General features: G+C 40.0%; 1 long non-coding RNA gene and 1 pseudogene across 1 annotated transcript in view; one reads left to right on the forward strand and one right to left on the reverse strand.

Moving 5' to 3' along the window:
• LOC140850377 (uncharacterized) overlaps positions 1-25,599 on the reverse strand; it is a 147,178-nt gene that overhangs the window by 17,868 nt on the left and 103,711 nt on the right. The gene's annotated exons all lie outside the window — the stretch shown is intronic.
• LOC108403825 (large ribosomal subunit protein uL18 pseudogene) lies at positions 15,274-16,124 on the forward strand (annotated as a pseudogene).

A 25,599-nucleotide genomic window follows, 5' to 3' on the forward strand; every position in this document is an offset into this window, starting at 1 on the left:
CATGGGAAGGATTTGGGATTGACGACTTTCTAGGGTGCTGATGTAGGACATCTTCCCTCTGGTTTGCTACCCAATGAAGATCCTTAGGGCTTAATCCTCTGAACTTCTACGGGGCTTAAAATTACCCAGGACCCAGCAGTCCTGTTCATGACAGAGGTTATCAGAAACCTTCAGCCACTTGAATCTTCGGGCCAGTGGAACTTAGAGCATCATGTGTCCTTGATGGGATCCAGTGATTGGGCTTGACGGCCAGGTGCTCTCACTCAATTCTAATCACTTTGGCCACAAGGAAGTCTGAGGCTTGGTGCTCCCTAGGGAAGCTGCTGGCATCCATACTCCACCTGTATTGCCCACAGGACTGAGACCTACCCTTATATATTTCTTAGTTCTGATCCCCACCTTTATCAAGCGCCCCAGGCCCCAATAGGACCACAGCTCTGCCCGGAATGCAGCCCATTTGTCTGGGCTGATACCCTGCTGTATGCTTACCAGAACCTGCACTCTTTGCCTGACTGGTAGAGGTTGTGGCACAGATCACTGTCTGAACTATGGCAAGGCTGTTACACAGCCTCTCATGCCCATTTTTGTAGGTCCTCTGGTTGGCATGCTCCCCTCTCTGAACATTCATCACACATTCTTCTTGCTTAAACTTGATTTCTGGCCCTTGATTTGTTAGCTGTGGGAGCAATAGTGGCCCCAGAGAAATAACAGAAACAGTTTGTTATGATTAAAGCCTCATTTTACTCTCATTAAAGCTCTTCTGGAGAAATAATCTCATGATGCTAGTCACATTCTTCATGGAAATTATTTGATAACTGCTTGATAAAATTTTTTAGGCTTATCATTAGTTGCTCTGGGTCTTCAGAACACCAAGAAATAGAAGGAAATATGTAAGGTTTGTTCCTTTATTTGCTTGTCCTAATTAAAGGCAGTATTTGCACAAACATTGTAGTCTTTTTAATTGGGCCCATTTTGTGCCTTGGTTTATCTACATACGGTTCCTGGCTGGAGGTAATATTTTTTCTAAAGTGAATGTACAAGTGTCTGAAGCATCAGAGCTGCAGGCTGCCTCCCCACCCCTTCCCCCTGCAGACTGTTTTCCTCAGTCCAGGGCAGGAACTCTCCAGCTGGCTCAGACCTACTAAACACAGCACCAAGAATTGGTCCTTGCCCTCTAGGTCTGGGCCCCAGGGAACCTAGGGTAGATATTACATATCTAGGAGTCTATTGGATAGCAGCTCTCTCAACCCACAGACGTATGCCAGTCACAGGCAGGGACCTGCTGCCATGCCTCATGCAGCAGAATGGATGCTCCTGATATCATGGAGTCAGTAGTGAGTTAATAGAACCCTTTTGGAGCCTATTATCAACTAGACCCCTGACCATATCCACTGAAGGCCCCTGCATTGTCTCTTCATTCAAGATAGACCCAGCTTTTGTTCCTCCAATGGGGTCGTGCAGTTGGGTCCCCCAGAATGCTTCAATGCTGAAAAAGAGCTGATTGAGTCTTATAATTTTGAGTCTGCTGAATTTGTTAGGATCAAGGCAAGGTTCTTATCCTTCCTACTTATAGTCCAATGAGAGAGGCCATCTGTGAGAGTTGATGCATCCAGGGGAAATCACCTCCAATCCTAAATAATTCAGGCCTGGCCTCCCTCACACAAGTAAGGATGTGGGTAAAATTCCTTCTGATTCTAATCCTTGAGTCCTTCACTTTCTGCTCTTCTAGCAGATTTCTATAAGCAGTCCAAATTCCTCTGATGGGTTCCACATGCACCGAGGTCCCGATGGCTGTGGGGAAATCACCCTTGGAGCTGTAGGGGATGTTTGCGCGCTGAACGGGCTCAGCAGCGGCACTGTGCTAAGTAGCATTTTCAGACGCGGAACTTGGGTTCTCACTTGGGACCAGGAAGAACTGCTGGTTTAACTCAGTCCCAATACTCGAGCCTTTCGAATGGAGTAAGCAGGAAATCATACTGATTTTGTAGTAGGCCGCTCTGGGCTCGAATACTTGATCAACCATTTGCCAAATCTGAGACCATGAGGCTTTTCATTTCGCTTAGCCCTGATAGCGTCATCAAGGAAATGGGAGTAACAAATGGAGTTACTGGAAGAACTAAGTATGGCCATGCTTGTAAAAAATATCTAAACGGGTCGGTACACAGTAAGTGCTTAATATATAGAAGCTATTTACTCGAATAAAGGAGAGTGAAGGCAGGTTGCTGGATTGACTTTATGATCTTCTCTGGATCTGAGAGATTCCAAGGTTGCTGACGTAACCAGAGAGATGGCCTAGTTAGTCCGAGGAAAATCTGTAACAAAACTTACTTTTTTATAAGCTTCAGCACAATTAAGAGGAGTAACGTCTCAAAGTTTGAACAAGAGCAAAAGGCTGATTTCAGGTTCCATGTGTTTTGCAGACAAGTGGGCTATCCTTCCTGCACATCCCCCCACCGCGTGTGTGCACACGGGCACACAGCACGTACGAATGTGCACACGCTCACACATTCACCTGCAAGGCTCCCCAGCCTGGGCTACCTCCTGTGATCCTTGTGCCACGGCTCCGAAGCTCCCGTGCTGCGCCAAAGGAGAAGAAACAGGTTTCCAACTCGTTGAATTCTAACTCATCAAAAGAGTCTGGGTTACCCCCTGTGCTACAAGGCATTTTAGGCAATTTTTTTCATGGGGTTGGGAAATCATATTTCACCAGTAATAAACATAATCAAACCCCAAAAGACTAGAGTTCAATTTCAAACTCAGAACCAAGGAGGTCAGAGTGGGTTCCATCCTGGAAAATCACAAACTCACTCTCCTCAGCAAAGCAAGACATATTCTGGAAGAGAGAGAGGCTGAAAGTCAAGCACAGCAGTTTCTAATATTTTTCCTCTTGACTTTTCTTAATTAGTGTTGACTAGCTTAACGAAGCAATTAAGGGGCTTATTTGCTTTTAAAATCACATGTGAAATTTAAGAAACCTTGAAATAGAAGAAATATTTGTCCCCAAGATCTTACCCCACAAGGGATATCAGTTTGAATATTCTCCACCCCCTAGAAAGTGAGAACTGAGCCCGCTCTGCAAAGGCAGCCCGAGCGCAACAGAAAGAAATTGAAGTGCCAGCTCCGCACAGACAGTCCCTGTAGGTAAATGGCTGCTCCGTAAATGTATTTCTAAGACTTCCATTGAAAAGAACGACCATAATTAGTCTTTAATAATAATTATTCATCCAGTTCGTTTTAATAGTATTAATTCATTTTAAAAATAATATGACCAAGGATATCTACCATTTATTGGGTACTTGCGTACTAGCAGGTGGGCTGTACACTCTCACCTACTATTCCATCTGTCTGTAAGCCCCTCCTCTTTTTCCTAGAAGGAGGAACTAGGGATTCAGAGCGGTTAATTGGCATGGCCAGGTTCCTACACCTGGCAGCGCCTGGATTCAAACGTCTCTTATGCTGAGGCACATGGTCTGCCCATGGTATTTTGCGACCTCCTCTTGTGATAATTTCTAACCATGAGAATCATTGCCAGTGTACACTGAAGATTATTAAATATTTACTTTTGTGTGTGTATGTTAACATTTATGTTTATATAATAGCATGTGCAATTATTAAAATTAGGTTTTTAAACCTTAATAATTGTATAATCTAGTTAGCCACATTGTAATCTAATATACTTTAAATATAATGTACTAATCAGAAAATTATCCTATCACTTTATATCTTATTTATATGAATTATAGAATTATAGAAAACTATATGTAATTTATATAAATATAAATTGATAATTAATATGCATCAATATATTATTATGCATATTAATATATTAATATGCATAATATATTGAATAAGAAATATAATATAGGACATAAATGATAGAGTCATGATACATATGACAAATCATAATATAATGTATGACATAAAACAACATATATTTGATATATGTAGTATGTTTATATAAAATATATATAACATATAACATGTGGCAATTATATTTTAAAGAAGTACATGTAATTGATTATCATATAATTGGATAAATAGAAGGTTAGTCATTAGATTATTTTAATTACTATAGACTTATGGGGTAATATTCTCTGTTATTATCTAACATAATAATAAATTAGATTATTAAATAATAAGATTCATAAGTTGTTAATAAATTGGAATATCCGTAGTCTAAATGTAGTGCCTGTAGCTGTGGCAGGTTAACATTTCCTGCCCACCATGTGGTGGAAGGTGCCATTAGTGCAAAAGAAATAGAGGCTTAGAGGAGTCAAAAGTTTTGTTTCGTTTTTCCTTCTGAAATACAGGGCTAGTAAAAGAGCCAGGATTTAATTCTAATTTTGTCTGATTCCAAATCATACAGCCTCTGTGCTTCACCAGGCTGGATGAGTAGGGGGAGAAAAGAAAGTGACAAAACAATAGGAGGAAAAGGAAACTGTATCTTACTGCTCCCTTGGTCCACTGAGCAGAGGACAGCATGGCATATACCCAGCTTCCCTGATACAATAGAGAAGCCAGCCCTGGCGCCAATCCCACCCTGCCCTCAGCCCCTCGCTTATTCAACATGGGGCCGTGCCGGGAACTGGGGAGAGGGAATGACATGGGTTGGCAGCTCATGGCCTGCACCCTGATGCTGGCACGTGCAGGCTGGTTGCCAGGCCCCTCCCAGGGACTCTTGTGACCAGAGTCTGCACGCTCATGGCACTTAGACTGGGTCTGTTTTTCCCACCTCTGGGATTGCAGCCTAAATACTTGGAATCGGAAAGACTGGCAGCTTCAAGACAGATGGGGAAGATATCCCCAATGGGCACTGAGCTGCCAGTGCCCACAGCAGGAAAAAATCATGGGAGTCCAGGGAGATTTCTTAACTATTTACCAAATAGGAGGAATTGTTTATTTTCTGCATATCTCCCAAAGAGTCCATTTATGAGCTCCATTTATGACTTCAAACAGGCAAGTTGGCAGAGATATGGCCATGAAGATAAGATGATGACTAATTAAAGGTCTTGCAACAGGTTTCAACACCCAGACCCACAACTGCTTATATTTTTTTTCGTAACCGCTAACATTTATTTTCAAATACAAACATGCTTTTAAGTATTTCTGTTAATACAGCTAATAGTTTTATCTTGTTCCTGGCACTATTTCCTCTTCATGATAGGGTTATAAATAGGGTATTCCACTTGGCAAGGATCCTGTCCATGGCACTGGAGAAATAGTTCTATACTTACTGTAGCAAAACAGCACATAGTTGGCATATTTTCCCCCAAACTCTCCTAACATTTACACTGCCATCTACATACTTTTCATTTGACTTCACTCTGAAAATTGCCTGTTTCTCTGATACATACCAGAGACTTGGCTACTTGGAGATTTGGGGGGTAAAAAAAAAGAGTAGAACATGAGTGAGCATTCTTCCCATTTCTGATCCCTGGCATTTAATGCTTGCAATTGTACAGCCATTTGTAAGAATAATTTGAGGTGGTTTCTTGAAGGTCAATTTCAGTTTTAAGATCTTAGGATTCTGTGAGTGGAGGAACAATTCCAGTTTTAACTAACACATTCCTATTGATAAGGACCACGTTTTCCTTAGGTTTAAATAGTCAATTGCCCAAATTCCAGTTAAGTGTATAAAAAAAGACTCTGATTCCACATCTTGGCCTTCTTATTTTTTGGTAGGAAAACTCAAACATGAGGCTTAAGGACACAAACAAAATTATAATTGAGGATTCGGAGCTAAAACCCTTTCAAAAGTTCTGTTGCCAGTATTTCAAAGGAATGTTAGACGGCAAGTTGGATGAGATAAAGCTGTTAGAAAAGAGTATCTCTGGAAATTCAAAGATTGTGATTGTTGTGAGGCAAAGAAGGCACAGAAGTACAAAGTCCAGTTTCATCGCCAAGGCACTCCAGCGGATCATCGGCTGATCTTCACTTCCCCTGCACAGCTAAAAAAAGGGGTGGGGGCGGGGGAAGACTTGGCAATAGCCACAGGGGTCATTGATGAATTGCAAAGAATGTTTCCAAAATGAGACTTCTGGGGAAGCAGAACACAGACAGCCCTTGCCTGGAGAATTGGATACACCCACTCCATCTGCATCATGCATGGCTCGCTAAGGCGCCATTTAAATAAATGTTAAGGAAAGTGCACTGACTTCTCAATCCTTCCTGAAACTCGGCACATTTTGCTAACATCCTTGGGTAGTTAGCAGAAGACAGGCCAGGTCATCCGGTGAGCACTGGCCCACAGTACAGTGCGTGGAGGGTTATCTGGTGCCCATTCATCCCCAAAATGTTCATATTTCAGAATTCACCAGCACAAAAATACTTAAGACTTACTTGAGAAGGAAGCCAAATGGTGAGTCTGTCTGCGGGCCCAGCAATGGGAGGGTTTCCGTGGCGTGTGTGGCGTTGGGGGAGGGTTGACGTGCTGTTGCCACTATTGTTTCATTCCTTTCTTTTTTGCAAAGTATTGCAGGGAGACCATTTGCCAAGTTCAGCACCAATTTTTACTTGTGGTTTTGATATTTTGCTCTTAAATCTTTGGGGGGATCAACTCCTTACAGTTTGGGGGAGCCCAACTTTCTGGTTTTGTTTTAATAACCCTCCCAGCCATAGAAACGTCGGAGGGGATGCTGGCTATTTTACAGAATACCTTACCCATAATTTAAGCCTCAAATAAGGCTGAATCAAGAATATTATTTCTTACAGGTTTAAAAGAATACAGATAATGTGTTTGATAAAGCATGCTGAGATTTTTAAATTCCAAGTCCTTTAGAGAGAAGGATTTGCAGAAAACAAACCAACACACACACACACACACACACACAAGCCAATACTTTTTTTAAGGCTTACCTGGTTTTCTATGTTGTGTTTAAATGACTAAATATGAACTGCCTCCACTCTTGCACTTCCATGCAGTTTATATGGATATTTAACTATAACATATTAATGCATAGCTAAGTTTGAGGTTGTCAAAAAACCGCATGTACAACATGTTTTGTGTGAGACACGCTGGCTACTAGATAGTGATTAAGAGATGAAAGACTGGGTGTTTTTTTGACATTGAAACAGTTCATAAGTTTAGTGGAGAATGAACTTTTATTACACACACGAAATAAGTAGAAGCAGTTGCATTTTGAATTCTGTAGTTCAGAAATTCAGCAATTACAACAATCTCTCCTTGGATTCCAATTTCCATTTTTCACCTCCTACTTTTCTTATCTCAGCCTCTCCACGTTCTCTTAGTCTGTCTCCTTCAGTCAGCAAGTGTGTTTCCCCAAGCCTTGAATTCTGTGGTAGCCTCAGGCCAAAGCCTCTAGAATTGCTCTATTCAAAATGGTAGTTCCTAGTCACATGTGGCTTTTAAATTAAAATAAAAATGAATTAAAATTAAATCAGGCTAAAATTTCAGTGTCTTAGTCCAACCCATCACTTTTCAAGCCCGGGATAGCCACATGTGGCCAATGGCTACTCTAGAGACGATGCTGATTACAAAACATTTCCATCATCTCAGGAAGTCCTAGTGGACAGAGCTGCTCTAGAACCTGCTGAAAAGCTTGCTTGCCACCTCTTCTCCCCAAAGTCTTCCTCAGGCAAGCGATCCTCTGAGAAATTGAATATTCACTGTTTTCTGCAAATGCCGGGAGCTTTGCTGACTGACTGTGTTCACAAATAGCTTTCTTATTTCCAAAGCTTGGAGTGTCTTTTGGAATCATGCTACCATTCACAGCCTAGAAGAAAGGCATTTTTTTCCCTAAGAAGCCCTTTCTGATCTTCCCAGTCAGTCTGCCTCCTCCGACCCTGAACCCCACAGCGCACCTCAGCGATGCCCCTGCTCCGCTGGGCCTCGTACTGTAGCCTCCACACGACAGCTTTAGCTCTGCTACTAGGTTATGGTATTTTCTGAGGGCAGAGGAGGTATGTGGCTCCTCACTTAACATTTCATGGCCTCTGGTTTTCATTATTTATTTGTTTGATTTGTATTTTTATTTAAGATTTGAAGACCTTAGAGGGGAAATCAAAAGAATAAAGAGGGGAAAAGCCACATGTGACAAAGTTTGAAGGAAGCAGGGAAGACATATGGTTACGTTGAGAGTGTAAAATAAGAAGAATGGGGTTGCTGCCCTATATATACTAGAGAGAAGTCCTGTAATTAAAGTCTGATCTGCCCAGTGCCTTAGGGATCTGGGTGAGTTAATTATCATCGAGGAGCCTGTTCTTCATCGAGAGAGAATAAGAATAGTAATGCTTACCACATAGGTTGTTGGCAGCATCACTTGAGAGATAATACATGTAAAAGTGCCTCTCAACCAAGAGAGAGAAGTCCCATACAAACGTGAGGGATTATGCTTACAGCAAGCTTCCAGAAAAGAAGGGTGTGGAATAGGCAGAAACACATGTTGGCCTGGCGCCCTCACAAGCCCACTTTATTCTGACAAAGCCCAGCTGACTGATAAAGTTCCAGTAGGCTCTTTGTGAGTTATCCACAGGGTTCTCTTTTTATCTCACAGAAATATTTATATGTCTATAAGTATATATAATATTTTCTTATTCCACTCTCCTTGGGATACAGCTATGGCTGTTGAATGTTTACTTTTCAGGCATTCCTTCTTCCTTTGAAGAAATCCACAAAAGAAAGAGCAAAATGCTGACAAGTTTTCAAAGCCATGATTTACAGGAATGATTTCTGAAAAGCAAGTGGACAACATCCGAGTTCATCATCAAATAATATTTCTAAAGCACCCTCTAGTGCCTGGCTCCAAGCCAGATGATTCAATGCCTGGAGACACTGCAAACTCTTTTTAAAGGAAAATGGACTCTTATGTGGGCTCCTGAGAAACAAGCCTGCGCTGTTAAGGCTTCCTTAGGACTATCTTTCTAAATAAGTATTAAGCACAGATTGCTTTAGAAAACATCAACACAATTAAAAACCCTAATGCTATTAAAAACAATTCAATCCCAGTTTGAAATTGATATTAAGTCTTAAAAGACCAAGGCAAAAATTACACTGGCAATTAGAAGAACTTGACATTTAAGTAAATCTCAGAGCAGGAAAGTCTCCTCTTTAAGTAGAAAAGTTTTGAGCCGGAGGAAAGGTAAGAATTGCAAAAGTAGGCAGGTGTCATGCAGCAGGAATGCCAGGCTCCCGTGCCCTCTGATTGTGCTGTGATGAGTATGAGCCTATAGTCCTCACCCAGCGGATTCTCAAGTGATGCAGGGGAAAGAGTTCAGTACGCAGAGACAGAAGACTCACGATCTAAGGTCAACTCCACCACATACTTGGCTGTGTGATTTGGAACACGTCACCTAAGATTTATGAGACTTAGTTTCTTCACATGTGAAATAGTGATAATTCTGCCAAGTTCATACAATTGTTTAGACTTTAGAGGATTAAATAAGATATAATGGACTAGTTCCTTGGACATAGTAGTTGCCCCCAAAATGTCAATAATTTTTCTAGTTGTCTAATTGATTTGGCAGTCAGCAATTTGATAACATGGATTCAATATGACTCCTGCACAGATCTCCTCCAAGGGAGTTCCGCCTTCCCCCTTCCCTCATACTATCATTTCCATATCCTTGAGAATGGGATCACATTTTATATTGTGATATTGAAGTATAGAGTTGATTCCTGCATAGGCCAGTTGACTTTAAAGATAAATGACTAACCATTGATTGTTTTATTGATTGACTGATTTATTCAGTCACTTATTTCCCAACTCTTAAATTCAGGATGGCACCTTCACTAACTGGAAGCTTATTGGCAAGCTGGTCAAGATGGTTTCATCACATATGAAAAATTTTCATAGGCAGGGGAATAAAGAATATTGAGTCATTTTAACAAGTCACTTTGAAAATGACTTTTGAACATAGAAGAACTGGGCTTGTTCAAGCAAATTATATTTCAAAGTTTTACTTGCAAGGTTATTTATTACTGTGTGGACTTCACTCCTGTGGCTAAGGTCAAGGAAAATGGGGACACAGGTGTCTGCCTATTTGCACAGGCATTAAAGAGTGTTGTAAAATGAGCTTCGGCCTTTTAAGTTACTGTCTTTTCCTTTATAATAATAATCTCTTCAATTTTACAAGGTCTATATTATTTTTAGGTAAGAAAACACTGTTGAGTTCATGTTTTATTGTTCCTTGCAGTTATATAAATTATATTTGGCCAAAACAAATGTAATTCCTACTGTGTGAACTGGGAACCCAAAATGTTGATTTTCCTCAAGTTATAAACAATGTGAAGATATGTTATACTGGGTCACAATTTTCCGGAGCAGAACAAAATATATAACTCAGTTTTAATAACAAAACTGCATATATCATTAAAGTTTCCTACTCCACACAGAATGTATTATATTACTCTGCCCAGCAAGAGACATCCTTTGTGTAGACCACAATTTCTAAAATACCATTTGATTGAATGGAAAACATTTTAGCCATTTGTTAGTTTTAAAAAACTGTAATGGTTAAATGCTCATGGAATTTTTGCTTTGTCTTTGCTAGTGCATATTAAATTTCTTCTCTAAATTTAACTTGAATGCCATGGATTTTGTAAACACCAAGGTCCGGGGGACAACTTTTAGGACACTTTTCCCACTACTAGATGAGTCTTCACATTTTTAGTATCTTAGAAGCAGATTTCTGTTCCTTTATAACGCTGAGAACTTTATTTATACATGTATTATATTGAATTCAAGTTGCATTATAATTATTTACTTATAAGCTTGGCTCTCCAAATAGACTCATAACTTACTAAGGCAGGGACCAGATGTATTACCTTTGTCTTTTCAGCCCCTGGTCCAATGCCTACCATAGAGCCGTAGAGTTGGAGCCTTAGAGATTTATAAATGTATCTATTTTTATAACACCAAAGGAAATGAGAAAAGATTGTTTTCTTTATTAGAAAAATCATAGATTAGCTATTCTAGCCTTCCCATTTCACAAATGGGGATTTGGGAACCTGAAAAGAAAGCTGCTTTTCTTTTGCTGATGTCACAAAACTGGAGGCAAATCTGCCTCTAATCATGTTCATGGTGTTTTGTTTGATACCAAAGTAATACATATTAATTGCAAAAATTTTGACAAATTAAAAAAGACATAAAGGAGCCAAAGCAATCCTGAGAAGGAAAAATGAAGCTGGGGGGATTATTCTTCCCAACTTCAAGATCTACTACAAAGCCACACTAATCAAGACAATTTGGTACTGGCACAAGGAACAGAACCATAGACCAATGGAACAGACTAGAGAGCCCTGATGTAAACCCAGCCATATATGGTCAATTAGTAATATGATAAAGGAGCCATGGACATACAATGGGGAAATGACAGCCTCTTCAACAACTGGTGTTGGCAAAACTGGACAGCTACACGTAAGAGAATGAAACTGGATTATTGTTTTACCCCATACACAAAGGTAAACTCAAAATGGATCAAAGACCTGAATGTAAGTCATGAAACCATAAAACTCTTAGAAGACAACATAGGCAAAAATTTCCTGAATGTAAACATGAGTGACTTCTTCCTGAATGCATCTCCTCAAGCAAGGGAAACAAAAGCAAAAATGAACCCATGGGACTACATCAAACTAAAAAGCTTCTGTGCAGCAAAGGACACCATCAACAGAACAAAAAGGCATCGTACAGTATGGGAGAATATATTTGTAAATGACATATCCAACAAGGGGTTAATATCCAAAATATATAAAGAATTCACATGCGTCAACACCCAAAAAGCAAATAACCTGATTAAAAAATGGGCAGAGGATATGAAGAGAGAATTCTCCAAAGAAGAAATTCAGATGGCCAACAGACACATGAAAAGATGCTCCACATCACTAATCACCAGGGAAATGCAGATTAAAACCACAATAAGATATCACCTCACACCAGTAAGGATGGCCAGCATTGTAAAGACTAAGAACAACAAATGCTGGCGTGGATGCAGAGAAAGGGGAACCCTCCTACACTGCTGGTGGGAATGTAAGCTAGTTCAGCCATTGTGGAAAGCAATATGGAGATTCCTAAAAAAACTAAAAATAGAAATATCAAATATCATTTGACCCAGGAATCCCACTCCTTGGAATTTACCCAAAGAATACAACTTCTCAGATTAAAAAAGACATATGCACCCATATGTTTATCACTATTTAGCACTATTTACAATAGCCAAGAAATGGAAGCAACCTAAGTGCCCATCATGAGATGAATGGGTAAAGAAGATGTGGTACATATACACAGTGGAATACTATGCAGCCATAAGAAAGAAAACAAATCCTACCATGTACAGCCACATGGATGGAGCTGCAGGATATTACGCTCAGTGAAATAAGCCAGGCAGAGAAAGACAAGTGCCAAATGATTTCCCTCATTTGTGGAGTATAACAATGAAGCAAAACTGAAGGATCAAAACAGCAGCAGACTCATAGACTCGATCCAAGAAGGGTCTAGTGGTTAACAAAGGGGAGAGGTGTGGGAGGGTGGGTTGGGAGGAAGGGAAATGGGGACTGATGGATATTATGTGTAGTACACATGGTGTGAGTGGTCACAGGGAAAACAGTGTAGCACAGAGAAGGCAAATAGTGAATCTGTGGCATCTTACTACACTGATGGACAATGACTGCACTGGGATATGGGTGGGGACTTGATAATACGGGAAATGCAGTAACCACATTGTTTTTTCATGTGAAACCTTCATAAGAGTGTATATCAATAATGCCTTAATAAAGTTAAAAAAAAACACATAAAGGAGCCAACAGGCATATCAAAAGATACTCAAATCAAACCTCACTAGAAAAATGTAAATCAAAATCACAATGAGATACTACTTTACATGTATTAGGATAGATGATATTTTAAAAAACACACACAAAAAAACAGAAAACAATAAGTGTTGACAAAGATGTGGAGAAATTGGAACACTGGTGTGTTGTTAGAGGATTGTAAAATCATAGAAGTCCTGTGGAAAACAGTATGTTAGTTCCTTAACAAATTAAAAATGGAACTACCATGGATTAAGCAATCCTACTTTGGATATATATTTGAAAGCACTGAAAGCAGAGTCTTGAAGAGGTATTTGAACACACATGTTCATGGAAACATTATTCACAGCAGCCAATAGCGGAAGCAACCCAAATGTCCATTGACAGATGAATGCACAAATAAAACATGGTGTATATGTACAATGCAATGTTATTCAACTTTAAAAAGGAAGGAAACCCTGTCATATTCCGAATGGATGAACCCTGAGGACATTATATAAGTAAAAGAAGCCAGTCACAAAAAAACACTGCGTGATTCCACTTACACGAGGGTACCTAGAATAGTTAAATTCATGAAACAGAAAGTAGAATGCTGGTTACCAGGAACTGGGAGGAGAGGGAACTGGGGAATTATTAAACAGACATAGAATTTCAGTTTTGCAAAATGAACAAGTTCTGGAGATCTGTTACCCAACAATGTGAATATACTTAGCACTACTGAGCTGTACATTTAAAAATGCTTATAAGGGAAAATTTGTTGTTATATCTTTTCTTCTGCAACTAAAACTAAACAAATCCATAAAGGAACAGGATTTTTAAATACACATAACAGAAGAGGAGTTAAGTTTAACACAATTGTTTTTTCTATAATATTTATATATTCAAATCATATTTGTATAAATGATAATGGCACATGTCTCTAATAAGAAAAATATGAAAAAGTGTTTCTAAAGCTCTCTAAATACCATTTAAAAGGCTGAAAAATAGCCCATCATGAATAATCTACAATTTAAAGTATCTCTATCCCCATATTCAAATTCACTTTTATAAATAATGCTCTATTTTCTCTTTTTGTACATTCCTTGTTGTCTGCATTTTTGTAAATCTCTTAGGAGAAAATCTCAGAAGTAAAATTAGCAGAATGAACATATAAAAAATATTTGATATATATTGTAAAATTTAGTATTGCTCCAGTGTCCATTCACGTTAGCAGGGTGTGAATGCCTCTATTTTATCACACCCTCATCTGCACTGAATCTCCTCCTCCTCCTTTTCATTATTATTATTGTTGTTGTTGTTATTATTTCAATTAGGAAGGAAGGAAATAGGATTATCTGTTGATTTGTATTTCTTTGTTAGTAAAAATGATACAATTGAAGTACTTTTTAGTCATTTCTATTTTTTCTTGTGTTTATTTTTTACATTTCAAGACACAAATTGAATGACATCTTTCTTATAAAGAAGTGTGATTATTGTCTGTCATATTAGATTGCACATTTATTTTAAATTCTGTGATAAATAGACAATTATTAACATATAGGTAGCTTATTTAACTCATCCTCATTTAAATTTTTATAATTTGGTTTTTACTCCATTTTCAATTAGTTGTGTTGTAGTAAATGATTTCAGGATTTAAGTACATATTTCATGAAATTCTTCATACAATTTCAGTACAATTTCTTGTAAAATCTTGCTACAGTTTTGCTTAGGATTGTATAAATTCTATGAATGAAGTTTGGAATAATTGTAATAACTTCAATGACAATCATGACAGAAATAACTCTAGCTACAAGTTGTTCAGTGCCTGCTGTCTGCTAGGTATTGCATTTACTACTAGACCACATTAATTCAATTCATATAACAACCTTGTGAAGCATGTGCTATTATTATGGCCATTTTACAGAGAATCCAACTGAGGCACAGAAAAGTTATAGAATTTGCTCATGATCACTCAGTAGTAATTGATGGAATAATGCTTTGACTTCAGTCAATATATCTTCAGAACCTGGGGCTCTATGTGCCTTTAAAGGATTCTAAGCTGCCTCAAAATCTTTATAAGATTAATTTGTCCTTCCTGAAGACTTAATTAAAATTGCCTTTATGTTTCTAAGATAGTTTTAATTTTTGCAATTTTTTGCTGGTTTTGAATGGCTTTTAGTTTGGTCTCATTCTATTTTCATATTGATTATTTTTAGTGTCTAAGCACTTTATTGAATTCTTACTAATCAAGAGGTATCGTTTAACTTTCTTGGGTTTCCTCGTTGTAAAATTATGTCTTATGAAAACAATGATAATCTCATTTCAAATTCTATTCCATATTTTGTAGTAGTAGCCATAAGTTCTATAACCATTAGATTAATAAGGAGCCAAGCATGTTTGGGGGTTTTGTTTCTAAATATAACAAATAACATCAGGGTTTTCTTTATTAGGGGTAGTGATGGCTGTCAGGTTAGGAAAGCATTATTTATCATGGTTTATGTATTTATTTTGTCCAAATTTTTCTTCAACTAAAAATAAAAAGTTAATTTCATTCAAAATCATTTAGCATTTATTGAGACGATAATGTACAATTTTTCCCCCTCTTATTTTTCTTACATTAAAAAACGACAACTACACCCTCCCAGAGAACTGCTGGGCCTGCAGGTCTGTGGTGAGCCACGGACACTGGTGTCCAATCCACAGCATGGGGTTTATGAAAGTTGTTAAGAATAAGGCCTACTTCAAGAGATACCAAGTAAAATTTAGAAGACAGCAAGAGGGAAAAACTGATTACAATGCTCAGAAACACCTGGTGATTCAGGATAAAAGTAACTACAATATACCCAAATACAGGATGATAGTTCATGTAACCAACAGAGATATCATTTGTCAGATTGCTTATGCCTGCATGGAAGGGGATGTGATAGCTTGTGCAGCTTATGCTCATGAACTCCCAAAGGATGGTGTGAAGGCTGGCCTGACAGATTATGCTGCAGCATACTGCACTGGCCTGCTGCTGGCTCCCAGGCTTCTTAATAGGTTTGGCATGGACAAGATCTATGAAGGCCAAGTGGAGGTGATGGGAGATGAATACAATGTGGAAAGCATTGATGGTCAGCCTGGTGCCTTCACCTGCTATTTGGATGCAGGGCTTGCCAGAACTACTACTGGAAATAAAGTTTTTGGGGCCATCAAGGGAGCTGTGGATGGAGGATGATCTATCCCTCACAGTACCAAATGATTCCCTCATTATGATTCAGGAAGCAAGGAATTCAATGCAGCAGTACATCGGAAACACATCATGGGGCAGAACGTCGCAGGTTACATGCACTACCTAATGGAAGAAGATGAAGATGCTTACAAGAAACAGTTCTGCCAGTAGAAAATATTTAAATTAAAAAAAATGACAACTACATGTCTTGCACAATTATCATATTCTAATTCCATTTAAAACACATCACATTCAATGTCATATTTCATCTTCACAAAAAGCCTATGATAGGTACTTGAATTATTATTATTATTATTATTTGATTCTCAGATAAGGAAGCTGAAGCTTAGAGTGATTGGTTGTACGCACAGAGTCGTATAACTAGTCAGTGGCAAACGAAGGCACGCGCAGGAATTACCTGACAAGTGAGGAAAACTGTCAGCAGGAAGGAGAAGCACCGAAGAACTCACACTAGAGGGGGAAAGATAATATAAAAACAGAGGTATATCTTGAAAAATAAGCATATTTATTAGCCACAGTAGAGTAGGTTACTATGAAATAAGAACTGTGACATAGAAAACTCAAGAATGTTACCAAAAATTTGACATTTATCCTCAGTGATATCACTTGACATTCACAATTCCCCAAATAAAGAATAAACTGAAGAGCAAAATTAATGCTCTAGATTTAAAACCAAAGAATATACTCAGAATGCAATATTAAAGGATAAAAAGAATTAATGAAAGACATACGTAAAGACGTGTAAGACAGAACCTAAAGTTCCAAAAACTCAGTGGAGAGTTATCTTCAAAATTCTGAGAGACAAATACAAATCTGGAAGTGTGTGTCTAGATGAACTGTCATTTAATTGGGAAGGCAAAATACAGACACTTTCACATTTCAAAAGATTAGGAAGTTTACCACCCAAGAACCATAACTAATAACCTTATAGAACAGTTACCTTTGTTTCTGGATTGGCACTGAAGAGTGGTTTCCACAGAGGAGAAAGAAAACAGGAGCTTCCCAGACAAAAGCAACTTGGGTGGGGTTGTAGGTATGTTGTATCCAATTATTGTTGAAAAAAAAGGTCATGTGGCGTTTTGGGTTTCTCCAGTAAAAGGACATTTTCCTTTACCTAATATTTTATAAGAAGAGTGTAACTATTAGTCAAGTTAATGTCAATGTTTTATATTATTAATTTTTTTCACTTTGGCTGCATAGCCATCCATCAGGAGGACTGAATTACAGAGTTACAATGGATGTGGTCTCTGATACAGGCTGGCACGCTGGAGGAAGCACAAGCAGGCCAGGCTCTTTGCAGCAGAGTTCACAAGACGGAGAACAGCAAACGAGACCAGAGAGTTCGGGTTGGGCTTGTAGGGCATCACAGTGACTGGATGGTTTTCAGCAGAGGAGGATTTGAGCAGATCATTTTGATTTCTGTGTTGAGGAAAGACTAACGCAGGACATAACAGGTAAGATGCTGTGGGACGGTGAGCTAATCCCCTTGAGTTAGTAAGCTAATGGCTATGATAATGCTGTGTAATAAACAATCCTGAAATGGAATGGATTGAAACAGTAGCATTGAGTCTCGAGGATCTGTGGGTCATGTAGGGGCCAGCTGACCTAGGCTGGGCTGGGCTTGGCAGTGCTGTTCCAGCTGCCAGTGTGGCTCTGCTTGGAGCCTCCCACAGGTCTGCTCCATCCACACTTGTCTGGACCCCAGGATGATAGGGCACAGGTGAGCTTGGGGAAGCTCTTCTCAACATGGTGGCAAAGGCCAGAAAGAAAGCCCCATTGGATGGGCACATTTCAAGCCTGTGCCTTCACAACTGAGAAGCATACAGTGAAGCTCAAAGTCAAGGGCTAGGGAAATAAACTGCCCAGCAGGATGCTAGGGCACAGGTGCATACACAGAAGTGATGACTTGGGGCCAATAATTCCATCTCCTGCACCGATTGAAATATAACCGTGGCTTGGGCTAAGGAAGGCACAGTGAAGGACAGGGAGTGGCCCAACTGTGTGTGTGTATTTTGCAGATAAGACTGGGGGCTCTTTTGTCCCCTCCTGGTGTGAGCCGGGAGATCTGTCCTTTTACTTTATCTCTAAATAAAAGCTTATACAAAAAAAAAACAAAAAAAATGATAGGATTTGTGCATGTTTCAGAAATGGGGGAAAAACAGAAAAACTGAGGATGACTTTCCTTATCCATGTGTTCAGAAATATCCTTTTTAGAATTCTGCTTTAGACTGATAGTAAGTGCTCCATTTCTAATGTTTTGGCACTTCTCTTCCACAATCTCTAAAGATCATATACAGAATTGCAGACACCTCATTTTCCACATTGTCTTATTCCTAAGAAATGTAACTGTTCTGATTCAGGGGAGGTGCTTGCTATATGAATATATTCAGCTGCAGCAGAAGTCTCCTACTGCCTCCTCCACAATAAGGCTTCAGTTTCTTGCAAGTAATGTCCCAACTATCCCTTCAGTCCACCAATAATCCCTCTCAAAAAAAATAAGTCGATGATGTCTAGAAAGACTCTGTTTCTCCTGGTTCGTCATCAGCATTAAAACATTTGATCTAGTGTGTACCTGGTCACCCACTTTTTTTCTCCAAACATGTCAGAGGTCAAGCTACATTCTGAGCACAGTGTCTGAGACATAAGGAACGTTCAGAAGGATTTTCAACATACGTAGTTCACATTTATTAAAGCTTTGGCACTTAGACTCACAGGCTTCAGTCATTTGGGAATATTATCAACAATAAATAATCCATTCCCTAGTGATGGTAAATAAACGAGGCATCACTCCATTACACTTTTGTTGGTTTATGCATCAGTACGGGGAGTGTCTTCCATTTAACAATGCAAAGTGTGCACACTACGTTTGTTTTGTTGCTATGTGTAACTGTTTAGTCCCAGGATACCTGCAGCTGGAAAGAAGTCCTGCTGAGTGACAGAGTTACATAATTCTACCTTCTTGGTAAACTGTCTTGGGCCTCAGCTTCCCCAGATCAGATGTCTATCAGGAGACATGTTGGTCTTGCATTGTTCATCCTGGTTTGACCCTAAGCCAAGAACTTTTACAGAAGCCTGACTCCTGGGCCTCCTTCCTAAGTAACTACCACTGCGATAGAAGTAACCGATTCCTGCTCATTACTGCAGCTCCTGTTGACAGGAAATGGGGTGTTCACCCTTTTCAAAAGAAAGGCAATGAAAAACTGTTCCTTTGCAGGTGGAGTTTTCTGGCTCATGGAAGGGTTAGAAATGAAATTAGCCATTGGAAATTTCATTCAGATCAGTCCAAACATTGCGAAGTACAATAAATGCAGACCTTTCCACATCGGGTAATCAAGTTCAATTTCTCTCCATGTCTTTCCTCCAAAGCAGACAGCTGTGAAACTTTTATTAGCTGTTTTCCATGTGCCCAGCTGCTGCCAGAGTCTTCAGAGAGAGAACATCCCAGAGTGAGCTCTGAGCCCTGACCTTGCAGGGCATGCAATCTAGTCTGGAAGATCGGAGTCACCCATGCAAACTGCTCAGTGAACTAGGCAGCCCATGATAGAGTAGCCAGCTGTGTGGGTCGGACAATAGGCAGTTCAGAGCCAACAATAACTGCTAAGTGTCTGTGGAGCCAACTTCAGGAGAAATGGGAATATGACAAAATGGTATAAATAAGATGCCTGATTTGGACATTTCAACCTCTACTGTTTCCTTTCTTCCAACTTCAATTTCCCTGTAACAGATCAAAACCACTTTGTAACAGTAATCACTTCAAAATGAATTTTAAACTAATATGCCCCCACTCTAAAACAATATTCTTATTTTGGATGGACCTACCATCCATCCATCACCCTGACCCACTCCAGTAAAATGATGCATAATCCATCACAGAGCTTTCTGCACATTGCTCCCCTGTTTAGACACACCAATGGCTCCCTATGGCCAGCATCAATCAGCCTTTGCTTAGAGACCCATGCTTCCCCAGCCGGGCCCAGCTTCACCCACCCATATCTGGGTACAGCACAGAGGCTTCTCCTTCTTTTAGGGCACCCTCAGTGGTGTCCCCAACTTTCCACCATACTGAATCCACCACCTGTGACCTCATGCGACCATGATATTTTACAGAGTTGGCAATATATTTGATTTGGCTGTTTCCCACATATATGTCTTATCATTCTAGATGGATTATCTTCCAGAACAGACCTATGGAATATAATTGGAGATGTTTCCACTTTCCCCATGACATGTAGTAAATTTTTAATAAATCACTCATTGATTGGTTCTAATTTCTGTGGAACTAGAGCACGGTGATGAGCATACATTAAACACTGCATGCAGGGCCAGGACCAGGATGAGGCAAGCCATGTGGCTGGGGGTGAAATTCAAGAAGGCATTTACTCTCAGTTACTCTCAGACCCTATGCTTGTGAAACCCCAAGAGTGAATGCCTCCTCAAACTTTGTGCCCTGCGTGGTTTGCTTGCCCTGCCCGAGAAGCTGCTCTGATTAGATAGTTTTATGAAGGATTTTTACAGACTCTATACAGTAAAAGTATACACTGACTTTATTTTCCCTCACAGCTGTTCATAAACACTATATGAGTGTATGCATATGAAGAGGTTAATTCTGCCAGACTGGCTGCCCTCCAGCGGTGGCAAAACCCTCATAGTTATGCCTTATCCTCAGGAGAGGGGGCTTTGGAGCAAAGAGCTTGACCCCAAGTTAGATCCCCCTGGCACTGAGGCCCAACATCACTCTTCACCACCTAAGTAATCTTAACCTACAATTATTTGGCAAAGCTATAGAAGAAGTAAGATAGGAAGGAAGGAGAGGAGAAAAAGGAAGAAAAGGGGAAGAAGGAGGAAGAAAGGAAAAGGAGAAAAGAAATCACAAGGTTTTTATGAGGACTGATTGGAATTTCATATGTGAAAATACAAAGCCCAACATAAAACTTAGTTTATTGTTACTTTTGTTGATGGTTTGTTTTTTTGAGGGCGCTCATGCTCATAAAACCGTTCAGGCTTAGAATCCTACACACATATACCTTTAAATGTACAAATTCATTCATAACATATATTAAAGTTCCTGCACATGCATTGCTCACCTAATAACGCTAGTGAGAGATTAAATTAAATAAAACTCCTTGAGTTGTTCTAGCCACCAGAGAACGGAGAATACTGAAAGGGACCAACTAGGAAGTACCTTTGGGTTCAAGGTTCTATGTACTGTTTATTTTGTTTGTCTTCAAACTGGGAGACTTGGAAGTTGGCACTATCTTTGTACCATTAACGAAAACTGAGGACTCAGTTGGAACAGCAGATATGGGGACAAAAAGGACACATTGAAGTTTAAATTGTTAGTGGCACCGATTGAGGGGCTGTGGATTCCTCTGGAAAAAAAATAAAGAAGGTGCCTCAAAAATAGGGAGTCATTTCCTAACAATTCATACTCCAGTAGTGACGTATATACCACATATGCCATGACGCAAGGCACTTCAGTGCTTTCTGAAACTGTTCCATTTGGAAACCATGAGCATGTGTGTGGCCATAAACTAGGTAAGTTCAGTAAAACAGCCTACCAGTTGAGGCCATTGCCATCATGAGGCTTGATGTTTCCATGACTTATTTTGGCCAGAGCAACCTGGCACTGAATTAATGAGTATGTACATGCCAAGCTCTGAAGCACAGTGGTCTTTCTTAAATTAGTTAGGCAGTTGTGACTTTCTAGACCTGGTTTGAAAAATAATTCATGAGACCAAAATGGATAAAAATGTAACATATTTCTTGCTGGCCAACACACTGAGGTACAGATGCTGCCCTATCAGGTGACTTCTCACATCCTTATGAACCATTAGCAGTAATGCTAGCATTTGGAGAGATAAGTGTTTGCATCTTCAATTTGAATAATGAACTAATTTGTTTTTCCCAGCAAATTAAAAGAAAGAAATCTGTCAGCTTTGTGTCTCTGTTGCTTCGGTAATTCTTTTGCCCGAGTTCCCTAAAGATTTGTACGAATGCCAGTTTCAGAGGCAGTGATGCTAAGAGAGGGTTGAAAACCTTATTTTAAGGAAAGTGGTCTTTAAATATGATTTTAAGGGGGGAAAATGAACTAACAGAATAGTCCAATATTAATAGTCCATTAATAATTTAATATTTAGGACAAGTAAGCAAAGCCAGATGTTAACTGAAATGTCTCTGGGTTGGGTCAGAGTCTGAACATTCCCCTGCAGTGTAAATATTCCCGGCCTTGTGCCCAGGAGTCAGAGACACATTATCTCACACACACACACACACACACACACACACACACACACACACACACACACACGCGTGCAGAGGGAAAAAAAAGCCTGGTATTATAACCTCAAATTCTGTTGTATTAACAGCCCAGTCTATTGGTAACCCCCCAAACGGATGACTTGAACCCTTCCAGGACTCATTTCAGAGTCTCGGGGAGTCTGATCTCCTTCTCAATGGCCCATTCATCCTTTGAATGTTGACTCCGTAGCTCGTGCAGTTAGAACCCAGACTGGATTTCATACATGTACACTGACGACTTGCACCCACTACTGTTGCCAAATCCCAGGGAAGGCTCTTGGAATAATTTAGAGTTTGCTATAGTGACAAGTTTAAGATTCAATTATTAAGTGTAGTAATTTATTTTTATTATGTTTGTAAAATGGCTTTCGACCAACTTGATTGCACTGCCTTCACAGCCAAAAGGCCCAAGATAGCAACGGCGATCCTCAGAGCAAAGGGGCAGCTCGCTCGCTGTTGTTTAATGCCACGTCAAACAGAAGGATTTCTCCGGGACTCGGAGACATTTCTCTTTTGCCTTAGTTTGGGCAAAAAATTGATTTCCTTCAGATAGTTGTAATGGATGGTGAGGACGGCAGAGACTAATCAGGCCCAGCTCGAGGCAAATGCCAAAAGTTTCCCAGAAGGATAAATCTTGTTTCCTGCCTTACTTCACAGAACTAAGCCTTAAACAAGTCATGTTCTGTGGCTTGGATGTTGTGTTTATATCAGCTTTGGTTCCCTGGCTCGTGGTTGGGAACATTGTATTGGTCTGTAACCCAGGAAGGTTTTCCTGAAGCAAGAAATCACTATCCCCATATCTTTATCTCCCATTCCATTTTATTTGTTCTATTAATACTAGCAAACGAGCTCTGAATGGTAAGTGGATCACAGGAGACAGTTACATTTACCAGGTGCAGCCGGCAAAGCCAATGATTTAGCACTCTGCTTTGGTAACTGTCTTTCCCAGGAGTTGTATGAAAGATGCCTCTTCATAGAGGATTTTGTTTTGGAAAATAATAACAGCACCTCATCTGTGCACAGCACATTCTCAGTAGGTTCAGGAGAAAATCTTTTCTGTAGAGTTTAGGGAAGGCTGAGAACTTGTGGTCTTTCAGTGTCTTAAATGAAACCAAATCCTCTGGGGGTTGCATTCATTTATGGTTAGTAACAGGCGACTTCCTGTTTCGAAGCAAAATGGGCTTGAAGAGGCTTATAAAAAAGACTCAAAAGGTTTCTTGGACATCAAATGACTCTAGTAAAACATTTTGATGAGTTAAGTGTAAATGCATCAGCAGCATACGGATTAAATTCCCTTCTAAATAAACATTAACAGAGAACATGTTTGGCAATAGATGCATTCTAAGTTTTGCAAAACTGAAAACATTTGAAAAAGGAGTGTGAGATATTTGATGAACTCAGAAAGCAGCCGGATTGCCCATCCCGTACTTGAATATTTTCTTTGGATGTTCTGCAGATGTCAAATAAATTAGGATACAGATATTAAAGCCAATGTCCGCTGCAGAAGTGCTCAGCTGCCCTTTAGCTAGGAGGGTGTTTCTGCGGATACCGAGTTCATGTGTGTGTGCGTGGAGAATGCCGCAGGGGACCTGTAACCCTTTCCTCCCTTGTGGACATCATCTCTTCCCTGAATTCGGCCCTGCAAGACCCTCTGTTATTCACAGCTCTTGTATCTGTTTTTCTGCCTGTGAGATACTCTGACTCCCAAAGGGGATTTCTGCTTCGCTGTAGATCAGCAATGTGGTGGTGGTGCCATCAGGCAGTGACAGCTGGGGTGTTGCTTGGGCTAAGACCTTTCAAGACCAGAAGCCAATGCTCTTGTCAAGACTCTCGTTATCTCGCACCATCTTTTTTTTTTTTTCTGACACGCAAAATGTATTAATCCTTTGGGATGGTAGAAGTGACAGTGGAAGGGAAAGCTGGGATGCAGTTTGAACAGAACCTCAACTGGCCTTGGTCACTAGATGTAGAAGAGGAGCCCAGTGTCACTCCAGGGGTGCGTTTCAGTGGTCCGACTCCAGTGAAGCCACTGAATGAGAAAAGTGCCTTTAGAAATCGCTTATACAGAGCAGGGGAAATAGATGGGTGGTATTCTTTCTTTGTAAAGTACTTGGTCCAGAGCAACAAATTGGCGTGTTCCAGGAGAAATCTCGCATGCGGTTGCTGCCACCTTGCAGTCTGTAATCACATTGGCTTTCAAACTGTACATGTAGAAAGCAGATTCTAAGAAAATTAACAGGCAAACAAACAGCAGGGACTTTGTTTAAATACTCGAAAGATAAAAAGGTCTAGCCCCGTGTGTTAGCAAATGGGGAAGATATTTACAAATAACTGACAACCCACCGCCATATCAAAAATTCCATGGAAAATTAATATGCTACTAATTAAAAATATTTAAAGCCTGCACAGGGAGTCCTCACTCCTCACTTTGGGCTTATTCAACAGCCTTACCCCTGCCAGTGCCTGCCTTCCTGCCATCTTGCTGCAGTCAGTAAATGGTTTCCCGGCCAAGATGAAGCTGACGCTGTCGGCCTCGGTTCTCTCTACTCTCAGTTTACTCTACATATGGTTGCCAGAGTTTTCTTTCAAAAGGACTAGTCTTGTCATTCACCTGTTCAATAATCTTTGATGCCTACCAGGTGTCTCCAGAATAAAGTCCAAATTCCTTAACTTGGTGTTCAAACCCTTCTGGTCTGGCCCTAATTCACCTTTCACTTCATGTCCCACCACCTCATAATCCAGTCATACCAGACAAATTCCCCGTTCCCAGATTCCACATGTTCATATGTTCTCCTAGTACTCGGTACTTTTCAGCATTTTGCACACTTGAAAATATTTATTTTAACAGAGTTTTCGCACTAGACTGTCAGTACATGAGGGTAGGGGCTGTGTCTGTTCTGTGGCTTGAACATCCATCCCCAGGGTCTAGCATAGCACCTGGGGCACAGTCGGTGCCCAGTGATATCCATGAATGGATGGAGTTACCTCTCTGTGTCTCATGGAGCCTAGAGGGCAGAGGATATGACTTCATTTATTTCTGTATCCTTGGCATCTGGCATAGCGCTTAGCATAGCCTGAGTACTCAACACAAATTCAGTAAATTTAAATGAAGAGCATTTGTTGCACTGAGATGTTCTACAAAATCCTGTCCATTCTTAAGGGAAGGCTACAGACATGGTGGCAATTTTGAGATGTGGCTCTTATCTTGCATACAGGGCAGTGTTCTAGGGCAGACAAGCCCCAGCCCGTAAGCCAGATCTGTGCCACCACATGTTTTTGTGAGTAAGCCTATGAGGACATGCTTTTTCATATTGTCTATGTCCACTTT

This window comes from Manis javanica, chromosome 1, assembly GCF_040802235.1.
Source record: "Manis javanica isolate MJ-LG chromosome 1, MJ_LKY, whole genome shotgun sequence".
Taxonomy (NCBI): domain Eukaryota; kingdom Metazoa; phylum Chordata; class Mammalia; order Pholidota; family Manidae; genus Manis; species Manis javanica.